We start from the raw sequence: 10361 nt of genomic DNA on the forward strand, positions 1-10361 counted from the left end.
CAACCATAAACAAAGTGAAACTGGCGGCTCCATCTGCACCAGTCGCGACAGAGCCTCTTTATCACTCTCTGCCCAAATATTCGCCCTCTTCTTCACCTCCTCATGTCCCTCCCTCCGGAGATAACACCACCCCTCCTAAGGAGCTTCTTGACCAGTGGAAGGAGGAATGGACCCCGCCCCCTTTTTTACCAAAGGTCAGGGCAGCTCTGCCCCAACTCTTCTCAGTGACCATAGTTCAGGGCCAGCAAAACCCAACTGCCTGGAGCCCCCCCCAACTCCCAGGCGCCATGACACTCTGCAAAATCTACGTAAGGCAGCCCTTGAGGATGGCGTTCAGTCTTCCTGATTTAATCAGCTCTTGGATACAATCAGTCATGCAGTAAACACCCCTTACAACTGGCAACAGATCACCTGTGCCTGCCTACTGGGAGGTGACTTCCGGTTATGGAAGGCCACTTACCAGGATGAGTGTGAGTAACAGGAGGAATGCAACAGTCAAGCCAATATTGCGTGTTTAAATTTTGATGCCCTAATGGGAAGAGGTTGCTTTGAACACCCCCTGGCGCAGGCCCATGGACCTGCTTGCTATTTCAAGCAACTACACATCTGCTCTCTATGAGCCTTCCAGAGCATGCCGGTACACAATGATACTAAACTCACCAAGCTTGTACCAAAACCAGGTGAGCCTTTTTCAGACTTGGTCGACAGATGTCAGCAGAGTGTTAATAGAAAAATTACCTGTCAGGGGGCCACAGCAGCCCTGCTTAAGGACTTGGTGTATGAAGGCTGCTCCACTGAATGCTGTATGGCAATAGGCCCCATAAGACATCAGGAAATATCTGATTGGATTCTTGCTTGTTGAGATGTAGTGACAGCCAGGGTCCATGCAGCCACTTTTGCAGAGGTTATGGTTCCCTGCCACTTAGGAGGACCAGACACTGCCAGAGACCAGCATGGCTGCGAACATGGTTCATCCTAGTCATGTGGAGGCAAGGGACATTGGTTCCGAGAATGTCCCAATAAAATTAAGAGGCCACCTGCTAAAACACCTCCCTCCAAGTGCCCTAAATGCCATAAAGGCTTTCATTGGGCCAGGGACTGTAGATCCTCCTTAGACAGTGAAGAGATACTGTTAAATGGGAGACCTTTAAATTGGGGCATCTCTCAGCCCTGTGCCCAAGAGAGGAAATAAAACGCCCCACACCCCTAGTACAATGGACCATTGCCATGGATTTACATAAACCTCGGATGCAGATCAAACTGAATGGGAGACCCTTTAATGGCCTCCTCGACATGGGGAGGGGGTCAATGTTACTGTCCTGAGACAGAAGAAACATTGCCAGAATGGAAAACACAGGAAGGACCATCCAACCAGGGGGTCGACGGTTTGTGGGCCTTCAAACAAGTAAAAAGGTCAGTTATTTGGGAAGACCCCAATAGGAATAAAGGATCCATTAGACCACTCCTGGTGCCTGGGTTGCCTAACAACCTCTGGGGCAGGGATATTATGTCTAAGGGGGTCGACGGTTTGTGGGCCTTCAAACAAGTAAAAAGGCCAGTTATTTGGGAAGACCCCAACAGGAATAAAGGATCCATTAGACCACTCCTGGTGCCTGGGTTGCCTAACAACCTCTGGGGCAGGGATATTATGTCTGGCATGGATGTGGTTTTAACCCCTGATGATTCTGCCTTCTATGATGATGTAGTTGTCCATGAAAAGTTAAACCTCACTGGTTGGGCACAACCCCAATTTTAACAGTCACTGTTCCATCACCCACAATCCCACAGCCCGGCCCAATGAAATTAACATGGCCTACAGATAAGCCTATATGAGTGGAACAGTGCTTCTTCCTAAAGACAAATTAACACAGTTACATAAATTAGCCCAAGAGCAGTTGGATGCCTGTCACATTGAGCCCTCTCACAGGCCCCATAATACTCCAGTCTTTGTTATACAAAAGAAGACCCAAGGCAAATGGAGGCTGCTACAGGACCTCCAAGCGATTCATGCTCAAATGAAGGACTTGGGGTCTTTACAACCTGGCTTACCACACCTCTCCGTAGTGGCCCATAACTTTGCAGTCCTGATCCTCAATATAAAAGACTGCTTTTATTCTATACCATTAGACCCAGAGGATTGGGATTTTTTCGCCTTTTTGGTTCTGGCTATTAATGACTCTGCACCTGTCCGGCGCTATCACTGGAAAGTTTTGCCACAGGGTATATAAAACAGCCCCACCATGTGTCAGCACTTTGTGGCCCATGCCTGCTGCCACCAGCAGGACAGTGCAATGGTCATCCATTACATGAATGACATCCTCGTAGAGCCACCAGATCCTAAATTTCTTCAGACCTTTTTAGACAATTACTCCATAACCTAGTGTCCTTGGGCCTGACAATGACACCCGATAAAGTTCAGCAGATGCCACCCTTCACCTTCCTGGGATCCGTCCTTGCATCAGACATTAAGCCTATTGCCCCTACCCTCTCCGTCCCCAGTGGCTTGACACTTTCTGAGCTACAAACACATTGTGGAAATATTAATTGGGTATGCAACTTTCTTTCTCTTACTTCTGCCCAGCTGCTACCATTATTCACTCTCCTTAATGGTGACCCTTCACATACCAGTTTTCGGGACCTCACCCAAGACGCAAGACATGTCATCACCCTGTTCGATACCCAACTCCAACAAGCTACCCTATGCAGGATTAATCCCGCCAAAGAATTATTTGCTATAGCCATCCCCTCCCAAAACACTCTTATGGGAGTGCTATATCAGGAACAGGGCATACTCATGTGGGTACATGTGGCTTGGAGCATAGTACATAAGATCACCACTGTGCCTGAAGCTTGGTGCAACCTTGCCCTTAAATTGGTCCACACCTCCATACAGACTTATGGGAAAAAGCCAGACTCCCTTATTCTACCCTTAACTAAGGCCTTACTAGATACTTTATTTGCTGAGGCTCCCACATACCAAACCCTTTTACAAATCTATATTGGAAGGTGTGGCCATCTGTTCAGGCACCTTTATGGTTGCTGCCCTCTGTTGCCATCCAATCTCAGACCCCAGGGCTGGTAAGGAGGCTGTGTCAGTGGAGCCACATTCAGACAGAGGAGACCCGGTTCGGTAACACAGATCTACTTTATTGAGGAAATAGTGAGGTTATATGGGCTTTTTAAGTCATTCGGGAGAGAATACAATGATCATTCAGGAAAGGGTACAATGATCAAGTCATACATGAGCAGACAGCTTAGGTTTGGGTTTATAGTTTCCTTTTACTGATCAGGACTAGAATTCCTGTAAATCATGTGATCAGCCCTGTAGGGAGGGGTAGTTGTTTCCCTGAGGTTAGGGGGCTATCTTGTGCCCTAAAAAGCAAACTAACATACTCTAGCATCTCCCCCTTTTTGTTAAAATATGGGCTATTTTGAGGGCCATGGAAAGGCTGGTGTGATATGAAGAAGGAAGAGGTCTACTGGATGAAGCAATTTGGGGCAATGTCTAGACCATCTTGGAGTGTGCTCACAAGACCTGAATGGACAAGCCTGTTGGCATTGTCTCATCTGAGCCAGGGCCTTCAAATATATTTTCAATCCAGGACTCCCTAAGATCAACATCCACATTCCCTGAGCCAAGATAGTCCCCAGAAAGGCTCCCAGCATGACAACCCAAGGTGTTTTAGGCCCGTTATATGGCTGTGGCTATGATTTTTATCCTTTTTAAACCTGTGTCTGAGCATGACTTGGGGTAGGGTGTAAGAAGCGAGGCAGTGTCATCATAAGTTGAATCATAGCAAGCTGGTCTTTAATAAAGTTAAGTAAGGCTCTTAAAAGAATTGGGCCACAGGTTAAGGCCAGAAAGAGCAAAGCCAGATGCCTGATTGGCACAGAGGAGTGTTGTATGCCAAGGAGAAGATTGGAATAGTGACTCATACCAGTTTTGGTTCTTTATCCTGGTCTGTTCTCTCTCTAAGATGCTTTTGAGAACTAAGCTTAAGGAGTCCCTTATGACACCATAATGATTAGCATAGAGACAGAACTGTTCTCCTAGAGCAACACATAATCCTCCCTGTTGAAGAAGCAAGAGGTCCAGTCCCCTCCTATTTTGTAAGGTGACCTTGGCAAGGGAGGACAGGGAACTCTCAAGATGTTCTATAGCACTTTGTAATCCTTTTAAGTCCGAATCAATAGCCATACTAAAGGCATTAAAATTTTTGTACTGCAGGATCAGTGCTGATGTTCCTAACCCTAGGGCCCCGACCATACTGATCCCCAAAAGAGTGGTGCCAGCAATCACTAGGGCAGCTGCCCTCTTATGGTGTGAATGTTCCAATGGGGAAAGCTTAAGTTCCATCTCATCCCCTGAATAAAGGTTGACTTTTGGGGTTGGCTGGGCTAGCAGGCACCATGAGGGGGCAGAACGGTTGAGAGTGATTAAGTGGACACAAGGAGTCAGCTGAAAAGAACAAGCCCAGCAGGCATCGGGAGGAGGTCGTAAGATTCATTAGAGGGGAGGTAGGCAGTCTGATTACAGAGATACTGATAATGGGGTGGAACAGTGGAGCCCTGAGACATGACACAAAGGCCTTGTGTAGGTGGGACTGGCTGGTTCTGGGGCTTGCAGCATTGGGCTGCCTTCTCATTGGGTTTGGGTTTCTGGTTTTGTCACCGTCTCTGAGGCCAAGACCTCTGGAATTGGCTGCATCACAAGCAACTCTGATGTTTTGGGCTGGGATCCAGATGGGGGTTGGAACATTATCTGAAAAGACATAAGCATAGCCTCGCCCTTGTGTTAGCAATAAGTGTGGGCCCTTCGATTCTCCTGTAAGGGGGTCCTTCCCTGTCACGATAGGGGCAGGAATTGGATGAGTGAATGTCCCCCAATGCTTTATGGCTGGTGGGAGGCCATTGGAGTCAAATTTTAGAAAATTTAGGATGAATAAAGCTTGCTGTATAACAAAATTGGGATCCTTATGGGAGGGGCTTTGTCAATCAGGTCCCCTCCCCTCAGGTCCTCTCTGGAGTGCTGGGTGCCTCCAGCTTGCAGTTGTGGCCCACAGAGGACAAGGTCAAGAGACCTGGGGGCAATGCCTGCATGCGGCCAGAGGCAGCTGAGCAGTGGCCATGGTGGCTGGGACCCAGCACTCCTGACTGAACACCCAGACTAGGGCAGGTGCTGCTGAGGAAACCCTGAGGAGCCCAGGAGGCAGTGGCCGGAATTCCCTTCCACGGCATCTGCTTCTGTGTCTGGGATGCCTGGAAGATGCAGCCTAGGGTCCATGCCCATTCAGCTCCCCTGTAGATCATCACCCTGGAGCTGTGGAGGACTCAGCTGGTGGGCAGCAGCATGGGCGCCTCCTCCAGGCTGTTGGACAGGTAGAGCTGGCTCTACATGCAGGTGTCCCAGTCCAAGCCCTGCGAATGGAGTGGCTCCTGGTGTTTTGGCTGCTGTGTCAACTCCACCTACCTGTGCAACATGGGCTGGCTGGGGGACCAGTGTCAGCACTGCTAGGGCAGGTTCAAGTTAACAGAACCTTTTGGATATTTAACAGTAGTTCCAATTAAATATAAATATAAAACTAAATGTACATGGCTAATTGAAGGCTATCCAAACGCAGTGTTAAGGTTAAGATTCAAACATTTTGCTACAGAATGTAGCTGCGATCATATGTATTTTTATGATGGAGATTATATATATGCACCTTTAATACCTGTACTTACTGGTTTGATTGTCCCTGAAGTAAGGGGAAATGAAACTTTGCCTGAAGTTGTTACAACATCTGGCTATGCATGATTATACTTTTTTAGTGATGTATATAATCTAACAGGTTTTAACATTTTTTATTCAATCAATTCTTGTCCTAATAATTGCTCTGGTCATAGAAGGTGTACAACTAGTATCTCTGTTGCAAGTCAAGTGTATTGTGACTGTGATAAATATTAGAAGGGGGAATCATGTGATATTCCTTACTATAAAGCCAATTATGGCAGTCCAGATTATGTCTACTGTGACCTAACAGGAGAAAAACTGTGTGTCTGCAATGATATTTGGTAAGGTCCTGATTGCTCTTTGAATGTTCCTTTAACTGAGTCTTACTGGATTTTTCCTAATGTTAAGCCCTTTAGTCCTTCTGTAGGTCATGCTTTACATAAAGCAGTTTTACATGGGAAGTTTATGTGCGTGATTGGTGGATGTCCTATTAGAGCATTAAACCCTATATTTTGAACATTGCTTTGTTGTTGTTCACACTCATCTTGATAAGTAGCCTTCCATAAGAGGAAGTCACCTCCCTGCAAACAGGTGAGGGCAATATGCTGCCAATCATAGGGTGTATTGGCCGCATGGCTGAGTGTATCTAAAAGTTGACTAAACTAGGGAGAATGGATACCATCCTCAAGTGCCACCTTGAGCAATTTTTTTAAGGAGTCATGGGAATATGGATTCCAGACATTTGGGGTTTTTTGGTCCTGAGCAATCATAACAGGGAAGAACTGTGGGGTGTTTTCCTCCAAACCAGACAGAAAGGAGGGTAGGGGAAGGGCCTTCCAGTCTTCCTCCCTCAGAGAGGTGTAAAGGGGATGGACTCCCCCACAGCCAGCACGTGGGGGAGGTATATGGCTAGTGCCCTGTAATGGTGGAGCAGAGGGTGGTGTGACTTCCTGCTTTTTACTAAGAGAGCCCTCAGACCCTAGTCTCTCATTCTTTGAGTTCTCAGTAGTAGACATTGTCTTTTTGTCAGAGCAAGGCCCTGGTAGTTTCATTACAACCAGGAGTGCTTGGGGTGAGCTGTTCACAGTGACCTGCTGTTGAATTTGTTTATCTATCTACTTTAAAATAAGATAATCTTGTTTAGGGGAATTGAGGGGAACTCCCCGCAGAGAGGCCAGAATGGCAGGTACAATGGGGTAGAATGGCCAAGATTGTGGGCACCCCTTCTTGACCTCTTTCTTTCTAGCTAAGAATAACATGTGAGCCCATTGTTCAGAATCCCAGCAGCAGGACTCTGCAAACCAAGGGGCAAGAGCCAAAACTTCATCTGGCACTTTTACTACATCCTTTTCTGTTACTTTAATTCGCCTGCTCCTGAGGAGAGAAACCAACATCATAGTGCAGGGGCCAGTGGCAGCTGGATGACTGTTCCCCATACTGGAGGTCACTCACCCTGCAAGATGTACCCAGAGAGACTCAGGAACCCCACATTGGGCACCAGCTGTGGCTGTCTGTTTGGACACCTTTAGTCGCTGCCCACTGTTGCCACCTGATCCCCGACCTCAGGGCTGGTGAGGAGGCTGTGTCAGCGGAGCCGCATTCAGACACAGACCTGGTTCAGTGACACAGATCTAATTTATTGAGGAAATAGCAAGCTTATATAGGGATTTAAGTCATTCAGGAGAGTACAATGATCAGGTCATACAAGAGCAGACAGCTTAGGTTTCGGTTTACAGTTTCAATTTCCTGATCAGGACTAGAATTCCTGTAAACCATGTGGACCAGGCTCTATTCTTCCTCCAAAAATTTTTAAAAAATAGACAACATACAGGGTATGTACAACACTTCTGTGCCTATACAGGCTTACCGGGCACCCTGGCCAAGGGCAATGCCTTGGCCGATCATTCCATCATGTTGATTCATAGCCCCCACTCCTTGAACAGGTGTGCGAGCTGCACACAAAATTTCATACATCTGCTGGGGCATTTCATTGCCTCTTCCCTGACCTCCCCAAAGTCACCTGTAAATGCTTAGTACAGTCCTGTAAGTCACGTGCACAGTTGCTCCCCCTTGGCCCAATCCAGCCCAATGGCACTCTCCCAAGGGGCCTCATTCCTAACTCTCTTTGGCAAATGTCCCTTCATTTGGACAGCTTAGATATGTCCACCACATCATAGATACATGTTCCGGTCTTCAATATGCTACAGCCCTGTCCAGAGAAAAGGCTAAACATGCCAACCTAGCCCTTAAACAGCCCATTCTGGTTATGGGAGTCCCATGGCAATTAAAGGCCGATAAAGGGCCATGCTATGCCAGCATCACCTTTGCCGACTTCTGCTCCTCCTGGCATATCAAACATATTATTGCCTTCTCATACAACCTCCAGGGCCGGGGAATTATCGAGAGGTCCCACCGTACCCTCAAGGTGCAACTACAAAAGGAAGGGGGAGTAAAAAACCCCACATGAAGCCCTAACAGGAGCCCTGTTTGCCCTAAATTTCTTAACTTTTCATGACTAGGGCCTCTCTCCAGCCTTTAAACACTGGGGCTCCTTTTCAGCCCCAACATGTCTCCCCTCGTCCATTGGAAGGACCCACTTACTAGCCACTGGAAGGGACCACACCTGCTACTAACCCAGGCACTAGGATTTGTTTGTGTCTTCCCAGAAAATTCCAAGATTCAAGTATGGACATGGGCCTGCAATGTCTGACCTGCTCCAGAAGCAGACCAACCCACCAACCAAACAGATGGAGAAGCTGACCCTTGATGACCACCCATGCAGATGGCAAGAAGAACACTCCAGGTGATGGCAATCCTAGCAACCAGGCCACCCAGTGACTTGAGGGGACATTAAAAACTTGGTCAACCAGGCCCAGACCATGTCCCCTGACCCTGAACCAGGGGCTGGGACTCTATTTTTACTGATGTGTGCCATAATTACTGCCAATTCTCAAGCATGGGCAGAGATACTCATCCCCCCATCCTGGTCCCTGTTGGATGGAATGCCCCACAATTACCAGCAATATTTTCCACAAATATCTCCACAGGTGTCCTCTCCTTGCCCAGTACAACCACAACCAAATCTTAGAACGAGACCTTCATACAGCTGTACTGTGCCATAATGTTCAGAGTAGAGGGTAACAATTCACTGGATGGGGAGAAGAGTTGGGTTACTCTAGAAAATGCCAGTATGGTAGACTTTGGACTAGACCCTGAAAATGCTATGGGCCTTTCACTGCCACCCAGTATGGGAGGCATCCCATCCCCCACCACTTTTACCTCAAGGGCACCTTCCTAGGTTTCAACTGCACCCTGCCCACAGCTAACTTCACACTCATTTCTAGTGGGAACTGGGCCTACCTGGGAGGCCAGCAGTGCCCCCCTGTGCACTGTCACTATCCCTTCCCCCCTTTTGGGGAGACTGTCTGGTCACAGGACTGTATATCTGCTCCATATCCTCTTTCATTGACCAAAAATAGCATGGTCTGGGTACGCCAAACCCCCCAACCTAAAATCATTGCCCAGAATCTCCTGCCTGTCCTAGCTTGTTGGGACTGCTGTGGGGCCTTAGCCTGTCTTACTCTTATTGCCTTTATGTGCTTACATGGAGAAGCCCAATATAATGGAACATACTCAGAAGACGGGATCATGCCCCCTCCAACCTAGAGATAAAATCTACCTTTAGGGTCCAAGCAGGTGCTTGCCTCAAACTTCACTTTTTCTTTGTGGTCAGTAATGATAGTAGCTTTAATTGATCCCACTCGTCTTGTCATCTCACATTGCCCAGAATCCCCCGCCTGTCCTAGCTTGTTGGGACTGCTGTGGGGCCTTAGCCTGTCTTACTGTTATTGCCTTTATGTGCTTACATGGAGAAGCCCAATATAATGGAACATACTCAGAAGATGGGATCACGCCCCTTCCAACCTAGAGATAAAATCTACCTTTAGGGTCCAAGCAGGTGCTTGCCTCAAACTTCACTTTTTCTTTGTGGTCAGTAATGATAGTAGCTTTAATTGATCCCACTCATCTTGTCATCTCACCATCTGCTGGCAGGGTTGGAGTACTTATCCACTGTTGGTAAGACAACCCCCATTAATCTGGATCCCTGTAAACACTACCAATTGGCAGGTGCTACAAGCCCTCCAAATTACCCACCAATTCAAAAGAGAAATTGGGATAGTTTTAGCCATTGTGATAGCCATTATCACAGCCTTAGCTTCCACTGCCACCTCTATTGACACAGTCAGTACACACCAGCAGTCAATTCATTGTCCATGAAAACAGCCACAGCCTTCCAAACCCAAAACAACTTCAACGGTATGCTCAGAGGGGCAATAAAGAATCTGTAATAACAAACTGACTTAATAGCAGAAGAAGTAAGCTTTCTCTGGGATACCATGAGTCTCCAGTGTGACCAATGCTACTCCACAATTTGTGTAACAGCCCATAGTCTTAAAAACCATACCCAGGCATTCGAGCATCTCAGACAACATCAACTTACCATCTTGGATAATAATTTCCTAAATTTTACAGCACAGTTACCTAAGGACATCATCCAGCTTAATAACACCCATGTACCCCCCCATAGTTGCAAAAAAATTATGGGAACAAATACACAACAGATTTCAAGTCTTCTTCTCCCCTGCCA

General features: G+C 47.2%; 1 pseudogene; it reads left to right on the forward strand.

The window, feature by feature from the left end:
• The first annotated feature begins 1829 nt into the window (after positions 1–1829).
• LOC103746831 lies at positions 1830–6229 on the forward strand (annotated as a pseudogene).
• The last annotated feature ends 4132 nt before the right edge of the window (positions 6230–10361 follow it).

Source organism: Nannospalax galili, unplaced genomic scaffold (assembly GCF_000622305.1).
Source record: "Nannospalax galili isolate Female #2095 unplaced genomic scaffold, S.galili_v1.0 scaffold140, whole genome shotgun sequence".
Classification (NCBI taxonomy): Eukaryota; Metazoa; Chordata; class Mammalia; order Rodentia; family Spalacidae; genus Nannospalax; species Nannospalax galili.